Source organism: Budorcas taxicolor, chromosome 19, assembly GCF_023091745.1.
Source record: "Budorcas taxicolor isolate Tak-1 chromosome 19, Takin1.1, whole genome shotgun sequence".
In the NCBI taxonomy this organism is placed as follows: Eukaryota; Metazoa; Chordata; class Mammalia; order Artiodactyla; family Bovidae; genus Budorcas; species Budorcas taxicolor.
In genome coordinates this window covers 38,503,973-38,520,407 of record NC_068928.1, presented here as the reverse complement: position 1 = coordinate 38,520,407, position 16,435 = coordinate 38,503,973, and the positions used below count along the sequence as shown (strand labels likewise).

Sequence of the window (16,435 nt, the reverse complement as noted above, 5' to 3'; positions counted from 1 at the left end):
GTCCGACTCTTTTTGACCCCATCGACCGCAGCACGCCAGGGTTCCCTGTCCTTTGCCATCTCTGGAGTTTGCTCAAACTCATGTCGTTGAGTCAGTGATGCCATCCAACCATCTCATTCTCTGTCACCTCTTTATCCTGCCCTCAGTCTTTCCCAGCATCAGGGTCTTTTCCAATGAGTTGGCTCTTCACATCAGGTGGCCAAAGAGAACTCTGCTTCTCTGATTTTGTTGCTGATATGCTTTCACTCCTGAGTTCCTGGTCCAATGTTGGGGTGGAATTAGCAACAGAGAAGGAACATAGCTTACTATCTATCACAGCTTGTGCTTTCTCAGGAAGCTGCCGCCAACTGACAGTAGATATGCTATACACCAATTAAAATGAACACCAAGAAGGGAAAAACAGTCTTGCCATAGTTTGGCTGATCATACCAATATGGTCCTCTGTGACACCCACCTCCTCTCACCTCCCAACAACCTTAACCTTTATCATAAATTTGACAAATTGTACAGGTATACATTACACTGCAATCTTAACCCACTCATTAAGGTGTTGATTACCTTGTATTATGTATCCTAACCTTATGGATATACTCTTCTTCATGCTTATTAGACTTTTAAAGACATCAAGAAGAAAACAGTACACTGAATGGCTGATGATTTAATAGGAGAAATCTCAAGACAACACAGGATACAAGATAGTGGTGGAGGGAAACAGTTGATAAGAAAAAATACAAAACATTAAAAATATTTGACATTAATGAGGATGGGTGAGATGATTTACTGCTTTTCTAATAGGTCAGTGGCCTCTTCTATCAATGGAGCATTTAAAGTCAGGAGAATATGAGGGGTGCAGAAGGATGAAGTGAATGCTGTGGCCTTTACAAGTGCAAAGAAGCGCCTCCGCTCATGTCATCCTTGAAACAGACTCTCTCCCCACTGGGTAGACAGCATGTCTTATAGAAGATCTCTTGGCTACCAAAGCTGGTCTTTCCCTGCCTCTGCTGACACTTTGCTCCCTATAAATGGAAAATTCTAGACCTGTGTGTCCAAATACAGTAGCCACCAGCCATATGCAGCTATTTAAGTTTAAAGTAAGTTCCACATTCAAGTGCTCAGTAGCCACCCATGGCTGCTGCTGCTAAGTCGCTTCAGTCGTGGCTGCCGTATTGGGCAGTACAGATATAGATCATATCCATAGCTGAAGAAAGTTCTATTTGAGCACCCTGATCTACACCTAGTATGTGCAAGTGTATGTTTTGTGTATGGTAGAGAATAATTAGATAAGTCTATGCAGAATGATCTCTGTTCATCTCCAAGGCAAACCATTCAATATCACAGTTATCCAAGTCTATGCCCCAACGCTGAAGTAGTAACGCTGAAGAAGCTGAAGTTGAACAGTTTTATGAAGACCTACAAGACCTTTTAGAACTAACACCCCAAAAAGATGTCCTTTTCATTATAGGGGACTGGAATGCCAAAGTAGGAAGTCAAGAAACACCTGGAGTAACAGGCAAATTTGGCCTTGGAATGCGGAATGAAGCAGGGCATAGACTAATAGAGTTTTGCCAAGAAAATGCACTGGTCATAGCAAACACCCTCTTCCAACAACACAAGAGAAGACTCTACACATGGACATCACCAGATGGTCAACACCAAAATCAGATTGTTTATATTCTTTGCAGCCAAAGATGGAGAAGCTCTATACAGTCAACAAAAACAAGACCAGGAGCTGACTGTGGCTCAGATCATGAACTCCTTGTTACCAAATTCAGACTCGAAGAAAGTAAGGAAAACCACTAGACCATTCAGGTATGACCTAAACCAAATCCCTTATGATTATACAGTGGAAGTGAGAAATAGATTTAAGGGCCTAGATCTGATAGAGTGCCTGATGAACTATGGAATGAGGTTTGTGACATTGTACACGGGACAGGAATTAAGACCATCCCCATAGAAAAGAAATGCAAAAAAGCATAATGGCTGTATGGGGAGGCCTTACAAATAGCTGCGAAAAGAAGAGAGGTGAAAAGTAAAGGAGAAAAGGAAAGATATAAGCATCTGAATGCAGAGTTCCAGAGAATAGCAAGAAGAGATAAGAAAGCCTTCTTCAGTGATCAGTGCAAAGAAATAGAGGAAAAGAACAGAATGGGAAAGACTAGAGATCTCTTCAAGAAAATTAGAGATACCAAGGAAACATTTCATGCAAAGATGGGCTCAATAAAGGACAGAAATGGTATGGACCTAACAGAAGCAGAAGATATTAAGAAGAGGTGGCAAGAATACACCGAAGGAAAAAAAAGAAAAAAAAAGAATACACAGAAGAATTGTACAAAAAAGATCGTCACGACCCAGATAATCATGATGGTGTGATCACTCATCTAGAGCCAGACATCCTGGAATGTGAAGTCAAGTGGGCCTTAGAAAGCATCACTATGAACAAAGCTAGTGGAGGTGATGGAATTCCAGTTGAGCTGTTTCAAATCCTGAAAGATGATGCTGTGAAAGTGCTGCACTCCATATGCCAGCAAATTTGGAAAACTCAGCAGTGGCCACAGGACTGGCAAGGTCAGTTTTCATTCCAATCCCAAAGAAAGGCAATGCCAAAGAATGCTCAAACTACTGCACAATTGCACTCATCTCACATGCTAGTGAAGTAATGCTCAAAATTCTCCAAGCCAGGCTTCAGCAGTCCATGAACCATGAACTCCCTGATGTTCAAGCTGGTTTTAGAAAAGGCAGAGGAACCAGAGATCAAATTGCCGACATCCGCTAGATCATGGAAAAAGCAAGAGAGGTCCAGAAAAACATCTATTTCTGCTTTATTGACTATGCCAAAGCCTTTGACTGTGTGGATCACAATAAACTGTGGAAAATTCTGAAAGAAATGGGAATACCAGACCACCTGACCTGCCTCTTGAGAAAGCTGTATGCAGGTCAGGAAGCAACAGTTAGAACTGGACATGGAACAGACTGGTTCCAAATAGGAAAAGGAGTACGTCAAGGCTGTGTATTGTCACCCTGCTTATTTAACTTCTATGGAGAGTACATCATGAAAAACGCTGGACTGGAAGGAACACAAGCTGGAATCAAGATTGCTGGGAGAAATATCAATAACCTCAGATATGCAGATGACACCACCCTTATGGCAGAAAGTGAAGAGGAACTAAAAAGCCTCTTGATGAAAGTGAAAGAAGAGAGTGAAAAAGTTGGCTTAAAGCTCAACATTCAGAAAACGAAGATCATGGCATCCGGTCCCATCACTTCATGGCAAATAGATGGGGAAACAGTGGAAACAGTGGCTGACTTTATTTTTTGGGGCTCCAAAGTCACTGCAGATGGTGACTGCAGCCATGAAATTAAAAGACGCTTACTCCTTGGAAGAAAAGTTATGACCAACCTAGATAGTATATTCAAAAGCAGAGACGTTACTTTGCCGACTAAGGTCCGTCTAGTCAAGGCTATGGTTTTTCCTGTGGTCACGTATGGATGTGAGAGTTGGACTGTGAAGAAGGCTAAGCGCTGAAGAATTGATGCTTTTGAACTGTGGTGTTAGAGAAGACTCTTGAGAGTCCCTTGGACTGCGAGGAGATCCAACCAGTCCATTCTGAAGGAGATCAGCCCTGGGTGTTCTTTGTAAGGAATGATGCTAAAGCTGAAACTCCAGTACTTTGGCCACCTCATGTGTAGAGCTGACTCATTGGAAAACACTCTGATGCTGGGGGGGATTGGGGGCAGGAGGAGAAGGGGACAACAGAGGATGAGAGATGAGACTCACTCAATGGATGTGAGTCTGAGTGAACTCCGGGAGTTGGTGATGGACAGGGAGGCCTGGCGTGCTGCGATTCATGGGGTTGCAAAGAGTCGGACGTGACTGAGCGACTGAACTGAACTAACTGATGCTCTGCTTGGGCTTCCCAGGTGGTGCTAGTGGTAAAGAACCTGCCTGTCATTTCGAAAGTCGTAAGAGACATGGGTTTTATCCATGGGTGGGGATGATCCCCTGGAAAAGGGCATGGCATCCCACTCCAGTATTCTTGCCTGGAGGATCCAATGGACAGAGTAGCCTGATGGGCTACAATGGGGTCACAAAGAACTGGACGTGACTGAAGTGACTTTGCATACATGCATGCTTTTACCAACCTCACTGTAACAATTTGCTATTCATCTAACAATGTATCCCCTTAAAATTTTAATTCTGTTCACAAATGTAATAATATCCATTTTCCAAATTTTGAAAGGAAAAAAACACCCCAGAGAATGACTATCCCTTCTTATAAATCCACCTCCTGAAGAAAATCAGGCTTGCCAGATAAGTTTGGGGCATATTCTTCCAGCTATGTTTTTATACACTAGGCATCTAATTATTTTTAGTACGAAGACAGGCTGTGCCCTCTTTGCCTGTTCCCCTTTGTAACCAGTGCCACAAACTTTCAGTCTTTGCCTGATGCATCTAAGTGTGCCAGGCTTACACCTGCAACCCCTGATGTCAAGCTCTAAGTCATGGAGCTCACCACCAAAGATGACTGGAGAACAAAGGAACAATTGGCAAATGCATACCTTGAGAATATCTTCCTTGTTTCGATTCTTTGGTTCAAGAATGTTTGCGTCAGCCTGACTGCCTGACGCTAAGTGCCAGTTCTGTGGAGTGTGGCTTAAAGCTCTTGGGTTCAGTGAGTTTAAGTGGTTCATGTAATGAATTCACTCAATGTTCTTTCCTCACTGGCAATGTGAACTGCACTATATTTGGAACTAACATTTGCAACCTTATACACCACTGCCTGGCTATCTAGCTACAAATTTTGGTTACCATGACCTGGACTGAGGAAGGTATATGGTTCCGGATTTTATGAAGACAGTGCTAAGGAGAGAGAGAGCTGGCTTGCAAACCCACAGGGAGGTCAGCTTGCTGCGGCTGTTGAAATAAGGCCATGAGTTCCTCCCACCGGCCCCTGCTCACCTGCTTGATGCCAGCCCGCCAGCTTGGGCCACTGTGTTACTTCCACTCCTGTGCCTGTACCACTGATTTGGTAACTGTGCCTCACCGCTTCCAACATGGAAAGCGAATGTGCCACACAGCTCTAAATGACTCACCTGTGTGCATCAAACCAAGGCAAGACCTGGGACAGGAGTAGTCTGAGCAGCTTTCAATGTCGCTGTCATCTGTGATCCACCCTTGACTATCTCAAAAGGGTGCTGGGCAAAGGTGGCCACTGGTACAGGGGCATCACAGCGACAGCTGACGAGGTGAGAACAGCACCAGTCTCTTCTGCGGCTGCTAAGTCGCTTCAGTCGTGTCCGACTCTGTGCGACCCCATAGACGGCAGCCCACCAGGCTCCCCCATCCCTGGGATTCTCTAGGCAAGAATACTGGAGTGGGTTGCCATTTCCTTCTCCAATGCGTGAAAGTGAAAAGTCAAAGTGAAGTCGCTCAGTCGTGTCCGACTCTGAGCGACCCCATGGCCAGTCTCTTCTAGTCGTTAACAAAGAACATGGTGGCACTGTGCTCTAACCCTGCCACCTGCTATTGATGCGGGAGGTGTGCCTTTTGGTCACAAAGGACCTTGATTATTGTAATATCAGAAGCAGCCCCACAGCACTGGACTAGAAGGCAAGGTTCTGATGCATCAGTTCCACAGCCATGGAAGCCAGACAGCAGGCTCGTTACAAAAGCTTTCAGAGTAAAAGTATAGTATACAAGGCACTGAGCAGGAACAAGAACCATCGAATGAATAATTCAGACTTTCATTTTTGGCTGCACAGGTCTTCGTTGCTATGCGGGCTTTCTCTGGTTGCAGCGGGCAGGGTCTTCTCTAATTGCGTGCATGGGCTTCTTGCTGCAGGGGCTTCTCCTGTGGAGCACAGGCTCTAGGCGAGTGGGCTTCAGCAGCTGTGGCAGGTGGACTCAGTAGTTGGGGCTCACATGCTACAGAGCATGAGCTTAGTAGCTGTGCACACGGGGGTTAGTTGCCCCACAGCATGTCGGATCTTGGATCAGGGATTGAACCCATGTCTCTTGCATTGGCAGGTGGATTCTTCACCACGGAGCCACCAAGCAAGTCCTGAATGAGTAATCTGCAGTGTGATGAGTCTTTGGAATGGGAAGTGCTGGGTGGTACAAGGGATGTTACTGGCAAGTTCCACGTAGCCTCAATGTTTAGGAAAGACTCCCGTGAAGAAACGTTGTTAAACTGGGACTCAAAAGATGCTAGCTAGGCAAAGAGGACAGGGAAGAGTGTTCTAGATGAAAGAAACGGCACATGCAATGCCAGGCCTATGGCTGGAGAGAACCTGACCTATTGAAAGAACCAAAAGAAACCCAGAATAGCTAGAACAAAGAGAGTTCCTGGGAAGGTGGTGAAACAGGCTCTGGAGAGGTAGGGAAGGCCCAGGCTAGGGTGGTAACTTAGGCCACATTGAAGATTCTAAACTAGCTAAAGGACAATGGGAAACCATCAGTTTCCTTATCAAAAAGTGAGAAATAATAATCTCAGAGTTACCAGGAAACAAGATGAGAAAAATCCAAGTGAAAGGTCTTTGTAAGTTACAAAGCATGATAGGAATGTTACTAACATTGCAATATCATTAGTAGTAATAATAAGCAGGGCTGCTTTCTCAAGTAATAGAAGTAATAGCACAAATCTTCTAAGTGGGAACATGAGGCAGTGTCACTTCCACCCCACCTCCCCAGCCACGCTGTGCAACTTGCAGGATCTTAGCTCCTGGATCAGGGACCGAACCTGTGCCCCTCCACAGTGCAATCACAGAGTCTTGACCACTGGATAGCCAGGGAAGTCCCTGAAATAGTCTATAGAGTATAAAACTCTGACTTATTCAAGGGAACTGACAGAAAGGTCAGAAGTTTATTTTAGTTGAAACTTGCAGTGTAAGGTTCCTGAAACCCAGGCGTTAGCTCAGCTCTTTAGAGCAGGATCACACCATTTATGGACATGTGTGTTTCTCAACTCCACTGACTCCCCAACACCACTTGCAGAAAAGATCGGTATTCTGCCTCCTTCTCAAACGCACCAGAGCAGAATGGCTGACACATTCTTTCCTCTTCATTTCTTCCAGCCAGAGCTGGGGCTCAGCATCTCCTTCCTAGGTCAGCTTTTGTGGAAGCTGTCACTATTCCCAAAACATTACACTCTTCTGAGCTCTTCGTGGCAAGATAATTATCCCAGTTAGCACCTGCATTACATTTTAGGAAAAATTTGACACCTTTCCAAGTCTATGACGTTTTACAATGGTTCTGTGAAGTAGGCACAACTGAATATCACAGAAATGGTGCAAAACCGGGAGCTCTCCTCTCCTATCTGATCAGCACAGATATGCCACCAAAACTTAATGGCTCATTTTAGGCCACTTCCTCTCTGCCTGCAGCACATTAAGTTCTATCCAATGATAGAAGGGCAGAGTTTCTGCAAGTGTAGCATTTGATCTGGTCAACCAAACCAGACCTAATTCTTCCCCAGAAGTCAACATCATCAATGCTCCACACTGCCACATACCAGAAGTTGCAAACTTGCATTTTTGTCTTTGATATTCAGAATGTTTTTAAAACTTTTTGAAAGTTTTAATGCCAGTTTTTAAAAGTCAAATTGCACATCAAAGTTCAGATTTCTAGCTTTTCCCTTTTTAAAAAATTTTTATTGGAATATAGTTGATTTACAGTGTTAAGTTTCAGTTGTATCCAGCTTTTCTTGAAAAATCAGATCTGACACCAGTCTTTGGAGATGAGCAGAGTCTTCTGACCAACACACTCTACCTCTGTCCCTACTCTGACCAGATCTTTTACAAAGGTCCCATGACAGCTCCAGAATATGAGTTTGTATACCTACCCCCATACCCACCAGGCCTCATGAATATGGAATCCCTCCTGTGTGACTCTTCCATATGCATGGAGCTTATTCTGTTTGGATGCAACTTTGAGAATGTTTTGGAGATCTTTGTGTAGATGAGAAAAAAACGCCTTGGCTGCTCCAGTCTACCGCTGGTGGGTCTTAATTATTTGCGGCTACTTCCCAAGGGTAAAGATAAAAAACTTGATCCCACCAGACTTCTGTTAGGCCACTCCTGTCTGTTGGCCCTTTTATCATTCATTCAAAATTCAGAACCTTTTTTAAAAATATATATATACTTGAGAAGGTGCCAAGACAATGGCCTCAAATCATTTTTAAAATTTCATTTGTTCCCTCATTCATGTATTTGACTGGGCTAGGTCTTCACTGATGCACGTGGGCTCTCTCTAGTCGCAGTGTGTGGGCACTGCAGGGGCTTCTCTTGCTGCAGAGCATGGACTCTAGAGCTTGGGCTCAGTAGTAGTGGCCCACAGGCTTCATTACTCCAAAGCATGTGGGATCTTCTTGGACCAGAGATTGAACCCATGTCCCCTGCACTGGCAGGTGGATTAACCACTGGACCACCAGGGAAGTCCTCAAATCATTTTTGTAATGAGATGGAGAATTTAAAAAATGTCTTACTGGAATCCCACTTTCAGTATATATCCAAAAGAACTAAAAGGAAGATCTCAAAGAGATATATATACACCCATGCTCATAGCAGCATTACTTACAATAGCTAAGAGATGGAAGCACCCAGGTATCCACTGATGGATGAATGGATAAATAAAATGTGCTACATACAACATAATATTGTTTGGCGTCAAGGGAGGAAATTGTTGAACCTCGAGGACATATGCTAAGTGAGATGAGCCAATCACAAAGAGACATACACTGTGTGCCTCCCTTACAGAAGGTATCTAGAGTGCTCAAATTCATGGAGACACAAAGTAGAATGGTGGTTGCCAGAGGCAGGGATGGGTGAGGGGAAAGTAGAGAGTTGTTCAGTGGATATAGAATATCAGTTTTGCAAGATGAGTAAGTTCTAGAGAGCCATAACCCACAACCATGTGACTATACTTAACACTACTGAACTATACACTTAAAAATGGTTGATGGTAAATTTTTTAAACCATGTTTTTTTTAAGTGTTTTTTAAATGCATCATTAGAGATCTGAGTTCTGCTAGGGGTTCCAACACTGACTTCTGTGACCTTCAGGAAGGCACTCTCTGGAACTCAGGTCCTCTTCCCAAAAATGAGAGGGGAGAGAAGAGGATAATAAAAACACCAGCCTCGGTGTGGGGCAGACACATGCGGCAGTGCAGGGTGAACAATTGAATGCTCTGCAAATAGTAGATGTCCTCGCCAACTCAAACCGTGGTCTCTGTGGTGACTTAATCGTAGGTTTTTTAAAAAAAAAAACCAAGGTCTGTATTAAGTGCCAGAACCTTACAGAGGAAAGAACAACAGCCTGCCCTCAAGCTACTCAGTCTAATGGAAAAAATTAGAACAGAACTAGAAAACAATTTACCATGTGTCACAGGTCAGTCTAACATATAACAGATTCAAATATACACAACTTGATTCCCTATTAATGGGATGAAGGCTGGACATACACAATGACTGGTTGTTTGGGTAAATCAACAGTCTCAAATTAGAGCACAAGTTTAAATCTAGATAATCTTTTCCAGGTGTTTAGTGTAAAAAGGAAAAAAAAATGTGTGTGCGTGTATACTTTCGACCATAGACTTTTGCTTAGATGCATTTTAACTGATATTTTAATTTAGTTTATTAATGTACTGATTAATTAATTGCATTTAATCAACTTGATTCCCATTTAAACAAAAGAAGCCCCAGACAGCTGGAACAAAGAGCACTCCTGCTGGCTGGACCACAGTCTACAAGGAAGAAAGCCTGAAGTGTGCGGGTTGATGGAGACCAGTCTCCATACTCTGTTGACACAATTATGTCTCCATAAATATTATCCACAGCCAAGCCAGACTATCGTGATTAAGCTTTGGTTTTCAGTTCTTAGAAATATTTTTTTTCCTGGAGTTAATAATTAATTTTAAAAAAATTGGGGAGTGCACACTTAGATTTCCAGGTCCCTATAATGAACTTTTTCTACCATCATCAAAAGTGTAGATATTTCCTATGTTAATTTCGTCTGATTTCTTGGAGACATCCCTTCCGGGGCCTTCTGTCCTCCTGCCCCAGTGCTGACTGATTACTCTGGAAGGCCTGCAGCCAGGTTATGTCACCCTGGGATTTCCTTTCATCATTATCATGAGAATTCTCTTCACTTCTCACCTCTGTTGAATATCCTGTTTCCAGGATCACATGTCTTCTTGTTTCTTGATTTATTGTCTCATTTTGGCATACCATATCCTCCAGTCGTTTCCTGAGAAGGGGTACATAGGTAGAAGGTAAAATTTTTTAAGATTTCACACCTCTAAAAATGTGCTTACATTACTGAATTAACAATTTGACTAATTCATAAAGTTATAGGTCATAAATAATTCGAAAGCATTCCTCTGCCGTCTTCCAGAATGCCTGACGGAAAGCATGGTACCATTCCAACAACTGTTCCTTTGAATGTTAATTGCTTTTTCCCTCAGAAGGTTTTAGTAACCTTTGTCTACTTACTCAACAAGCTGAAATATCTGATTTCTTTTCCATCCACTGTTGACATCACTTTGCTCACAAAGGTCCGTATAGTCAAAGCTATGATTTTTCCAGTAGTCATGTACAGATGTGAGAGCTGGACAATAAAAAAGGCTGAGTGCCAAAACACTGATGCCTTTGAACTGTGGTGCTGGAGAAGACTCTTGAGAGTCCTTTGGACTGCAAGGAGATCAAACCAGTCAATCATAAAAGAAATCAACCCTGAATATTCACTGAAAGGATTGATGCTAAACCTGAAGCTCCAATGCTTTGGCTACCTGATACAAAGAGCCGACTCATTGGAAAAGACTCTGGTGCTGGGAAAGACTGAGGGCAGGAGAAGAAGGGGGCAACAGAGGATGAGACGTTTGGATGGCATCACTGGCTCAATGGACTTGAGTTTGAGCAAACTCTGGGAGACGGTGATGGACAAGGAAGCCTGGCAGGGTGCAGTCCATCACAAAGAATCGGACATGGCTGAATGACTGAACTGACTGATGTTGGGCACTCAGTGGGCTTCTCATTCTGGAGATATATTTCATTCAGTCCTGATTTGACTTTTTTAAGTTTTCCTTTTTCAGCTGTGTCAGGCCTTAGTTGTGGTGCACAGGCTCCAGGAAACATGGGCTCTGTATTTGCAGCACTCAGGGTTAGTTTCCCATGGCATGTGGAATGTTTGTTCCCCAAGCAGGGATGGAACCCATGCCCTCTGTATTGGAAAGTGGATTCTTAACCACTGGACTCTTAGGAAAGTCCCCTGGTTTGATTTCTTGAATTATCCCTTTGATGACTGCTTTCCCTCCACTTTTCACACTTTTCACATCTGCTCTATTTCTCTGTAACTCCTAAGATGAATGTTAACCCTTCTGGGCTATTTCCAGTTTTAAAAAATCTTTTCATGCCCATTTTCCAGCTTTTTTTTTTCTTCCTTTGGCCACACTATGCAGCTTGTAGGATCTTAGTTCCCCAACAAGGGATCAAACTCGGGCCTTTGGTAGTGAAAGTGAAGTGTGCTAACTACTGGACTGCCAGGGAATTCCCCAGCATTTTTGTCTTTATTTAATATAAGGATAAGTCCTTTACAATACTGTGTTTCTGCCATACATCAACATGAATCAGCCACAAGTATCTGTATGTCCCTTCCCTCTTGAACTTCCCTCCCACCCCATTCCACTCCTCTAGGTTGTCACAGAGCGCTGGTTTGAGCTCTGAGTTACACAGCCAATGCCCACTAGCTATCTACTTTACATATCACAATGCATATGTTCCCAGGCTACTCTCCCCATCGTCCCACCCTCTTCTTCCCCGCCATGTCTACAGCTCTGTTCTCTGTCTCCACTGCTGCCCTGCAAAAAGGTTTACCAGTACTGTCTTTCTAGATTCCATATAGAATGTTAATATATGATATTTGTTCTTCTCTAACTTATTGCATTTTGTATAATAGGCTCTAAGTTTGTCCACTTCATGAGAACCAACTCAAATGCATTTTTTTTAGCTAAGTAATATTTCCTTGTGTATATGTACCACAACTTCTTTATCCATTCATCTGTCACAGGACATCTAGATTGCTTTTATGTCTTCAGTTCGGTTCAGTCGCTCAGTCATACATGGAACAACAGACTGGTTCCAAATTAGGAAAGAAGTTCGTCAAGGCTGTATATTGTCATCCTGCTCATTTAACTTTTTTCATGTCCTAGCTATTGTAAATAGTACTGCAATGAACACCAGGTACATATGTCTTTTTCACTTGCGGTTTCCTCAGGGTATATGCCCAGCAGAGGGATTGCTGGATCATATACTTTTACTGCTAGGGTTTTTTTAACAGCATCTCCATACTAGTCTCTGTAAAAGTGAAATCACGCACTCATATCCCACTCTTTGCAACCCCATGGACTGTAGCCTACCAGTCCCCTCAGTCTATAGAGTTCTCCTGGCAAGAATACTGGAGTGGGTTGCCATTTCCTTCTCCAGGGGATCTTCCTGACCCAGGGATTGAACCCAGGTCTCCCGCATTGCAGGCAGACGCTCTGCCGTCTGAGTTTGACTGTATAAATTTGCATTCCCACCAATAGTGCAAGAGGTTCCCTTTTTTCCACAGTCTCCAGCATTTATTGTTTATAGACTTTTTTTTTGGTTGTCAAATAATCCTTTTTTTTTTCCTTTGCCGTTCTTAACTAGCTGAGCACCCCACCGCACTACTGTTGATGTCATCTATGATGTCATGAGGTGGCGGCCAGCAACACTGCAGCCCATAGACTGGGCAGTCCCCAGGATCTCTTTAATGGTTCCAGAAAGTTCTCTAGCTAGAGACTGATATCGCATATATGCTGGGCAATGTTGATGATATCATCAAAAGTGGTTTCCACTGTGCTTAATGTTTTTCTGCTTCTTTCTGTCTCTTGGTGGTTCCTTGAGGGCTTTGATGATCAGGGCAGAAACAGAAGGTACTGCCTCAATCTGGGCCTGTCTAAATCATCAGTTTCACTGTAATCCTCAGACCCTTCCAATCACCAGTTGCCTTGGTGACGTCATCACCGACCTTTTTTGGAGACAGGCCCAGGGGACCCATCTTGGGGGCCAGGGCAGACGTGGCACCGACTTCCCCACCAGTGCACCTCAGGTATACAGCTTTGATCTCGTTAGGGTCGAACTTAAATAGCATCGTGGAGACGGCTGGTGTCAGATGAACCTGGATTCGGGAGGACCAAAGCAAGTCGCACCTTTGCCTCCTCTGAGCCGAAAGGTATTGTTTGTAGGTTTTTTGATCATGGCCATTATCACCAATGTGACATGATGCCTAATTATAGTTTTGACTTGCATTTCTCTAATAATGATGTGGAGCATCTCTTCATGTGTTTATTAGCCATCTGTATGTCTTCTTTGGAGAAATGTCTGTTTAGGTCTTCTATCCACTTTTTGATTGGGTTGTTTTTCTGGTATTGAGTTCCATGACCTGCTTATATATTTTAGAGATAAATCCCTTGTCGGTTGTTTCACCCAGCTTTTCTTTTTATGTAAAGGATATTTTCTCAATTTTATCTTCTAACCCTTTGTGGGTTTGGGTTTGTTTGTTTTTTTTTTAGTATTTATTTATTGGCCAAAGGTTTTAGTTGCAGCAGTTGGGATCTTAACTATCGCGCGTGGGATCTAGTTCCCTGACGAAAGTTGAACCTGGGCCCCTACCCTGGGAGCACAGAGTCTTAGCCACTGAACCAGCATGAAAGTCCTGTAGCTCTGTGACTGCAGTTACTGGTTATCACATTTTTAAGATGTTTTAGTCCCTGATTTTTTATACCCGTTTTTATTTCGTGGATGTAACATCAGCTTCATATCTGAGAACATTTACCATCTTTTAAGTTATATTCTCTTTTGTTCCAGTCTGTGCTGTTCCTATATTCTCCAAGTTCCTTTGCTCTTATTTGTTTGGTCTTTGTCTTTCATGTTAGAGACTTTCTTCAACTATCTGGTGATCCTTGACATCCATTCACATTTCCAACTGAGGCACTAAAACTTTCTGGACACTCTGTAAACACAGAGTGAGACGGGGCTTCTCAGTTGCTGGATCTTACTGCAGTGAGCTGACTTTCACTGTGGACTCTCAGCTCTTAGAGTGGTTGAACAGTGGTTCCCCAAAAGACATATCCACATCCTAATCCCCATAATCTGTGAATGTGACTTCCTTTGGAAAAAAGAGTCTTTGCAATTAAGGATTTTAAGATAAGACCACCTTGGATACTCTGAGTGGGCCCTAAACCCAATAACAAGTGTCTATAGGAGACACCCAGAAGAGAGACACAGAGAGGAGAAAGCTATGCGAAGGTGGAGGCAGACTGGAGCGATGCTGCTACCACCCAAGGACTACCTGGAGCCACCAGAATCCGGAAGAGGCAAAGAAAGAAATGCTCCCTAGAGCCCCTGGAGGGAACATGGCCCTGGCATGTTTTCAGACTTGACTGATTTTGGACTTCTGACTTCCAGAACTGAGAGAGAATAAATTTCTTTGGTTTTAAGCTACCAAGACTTTGTTATAGCACCCTTAGGAGACTAAAGCACAAGTTGGAATCAAGATTTCTGGGAGAAAATTATCAATAATCTCAGATATGCAGATGACACCAGCCTAAAGGCAGAAAGTGAAGAGGAATTAGAGGGCCTCCTAATGAAGGTGAAACAGGAGTGAAAAAGCTGGCTTAAAACTCAACATTCAAAAAACTAAGATCATGGCATCCAGTTCCATCACTTCATGGCAAATAGATGGGGAAACAATGGAAACAATGACAGACTTTATTTTCTTGGGTTCCAAAATCACTGTGGCTGGTGACTGCAGTCATGAAATTAAGACACCTGCTCCTTGGAAGAAAAGCAATGACAAACCTAGACAGTTGTACTAAAAAGGAGAGACATTACTCTGCCTACAAAGGCCGTATAGTCAGGGCTATGATTTTTCCTGTAGTCATGTATGGATGTGAGAGCTAGAAGGTTGAGCACTAAAGACTGAAGGCAGAAGGAGAAGGGACAACAGAGGATGAGATGGTTGGACGGCATCACCGACTCAATGGACATGAGTTTGAGCAAGCTCCAGGAGATGATGAAGGACAGGGAAGCCTGGAGTGCTGCAGTCCACGGGACACAGAGTCGGACATGACTGAGTGACTGACAACAGGACACTAACAATATCTGCAGGTATTTCTTCATGAGATGGTCAGTTTTCCCAAAGGATCCTCCAATATGCTGACTGAAGAGCATTAATCTGCTTAGGACACTCTTAGGGCCAAGTGTGACAAAGGGGCCAGGTTTCACTATATGCTATGTAGTTGTGTTTCAGCTATGCTTAGCATCCCTGAGTTCAGATAATATACCTTTCAAGAAGGTGTATTAATCATGGTTTTACATTTTTTCTGTATTTACTGATGCTTTGACATCTCGGGGCCTTTTCAGCCTAGGGCAGACTGCCCCTCTGAATGCTAAAGAAAGTGAAAGTGAAGTCGCTCAGCCGTGTCCGACTCTTCGCGACCCCATGGACTATATCCTACCAGGCTCCTCTGTCCATGGAATTTTCCAGGCAAGAGTACTGGAGTGGGTTGCCGTTTCCTTCTCCAGGGGATCTTCCTGACGCAGGGATTGAACCTGGGTCTCCCGCACTGCAGGCAGACGCTTTACCCCCTGAGCCACCAGGGAAGCCACCAAAATAAACTCATTGTCGCTTCTGAAAAGCACCGCTGGGATTCGAACCCAGGATCTCCTGTTTACTTACTAGACAGGCGCTTTAACCAATTAAGCCACGGCGCCAAAGATTCTGAATGCTAACCAATTCTTAAAAGATACTAAGTCATTCTGCCAGTGCACCTTTTATAAAACCACCAACCAATCCAAAACCCTTACTCCAAACCACCTCATTTATCAAGCTCACAATTAAAGTCACTATTCCTTTGTCCTAGTCACCCCAGGGCCCGATACCAGACTACTAAAGACAGTTCCTGTACAATGGAACACAATAGAAAGGAATGAACTGTTGCTATGTGCCACAATGCTGATAAATCCCCAAAATAAGAAAAAAGCTGAGCAAAAGAAGGTAGGCACAAGAGGACGAGCTGCATGATTTCATTTAAAGAAATCTATAAAAATGCAAAACAAAGATGCCAGACTGTGGTTGAAGATGGGAGAGCTGACTGCAAAGAGGCACAATTTAGAACCAGGTAACCAGTTTTCTTGCCTGGAGAATCCCAGGGACAGAGGAGCCTAGTGGGTTGCCGTCTACGGGGTCACAGAGTCAGACACAACTGAAGCGACTTAGCAGCAGCAGCAGCAAACTGGTTCTAAAAAAAAATTTTTAAGCCCTCATTTGTGGCACTCTACCAATTTCTGCGGTGTAAATGTTCCCACCATGGCCACTTTTGAGCTGCTAATGTGATACCGCTCAATGTAAACCTGAGAT

At 43.5% G+C, this 16,435-nt stretch overlaps 1 non-coding gene and 1 pseudogene across 1 annotated transcript; both read right to left on the bottom strand.

Annotated features, from left to right (window-relative positions):
* Positions 1 to 12,673: 12,673 nt before the first annotated feature.
* Positions 12,674 to 13,165, bottom strand: LOC128065678 (60S ribosomal protein L12-like; annotated as a pseudogene).
* A 2,546-nt stretch (positions 13,166 to 15,711) lies between these two features.
* TRNAT-AGU (transfer RNA threonine (anticodon AGU)) lies at positions 15,712 to 15,789 on the bottom strand. Its single transcript is given in 2 exon segments — positions 15,712 to 15,747; positions 15,752 to 15,789. It is a non-coding gene; the product is annotated as a tRNA-Thr (tRNA).
* Between the last annotated feature and the right edge of the window lie 646 nt (positions 15,790 to 16,435).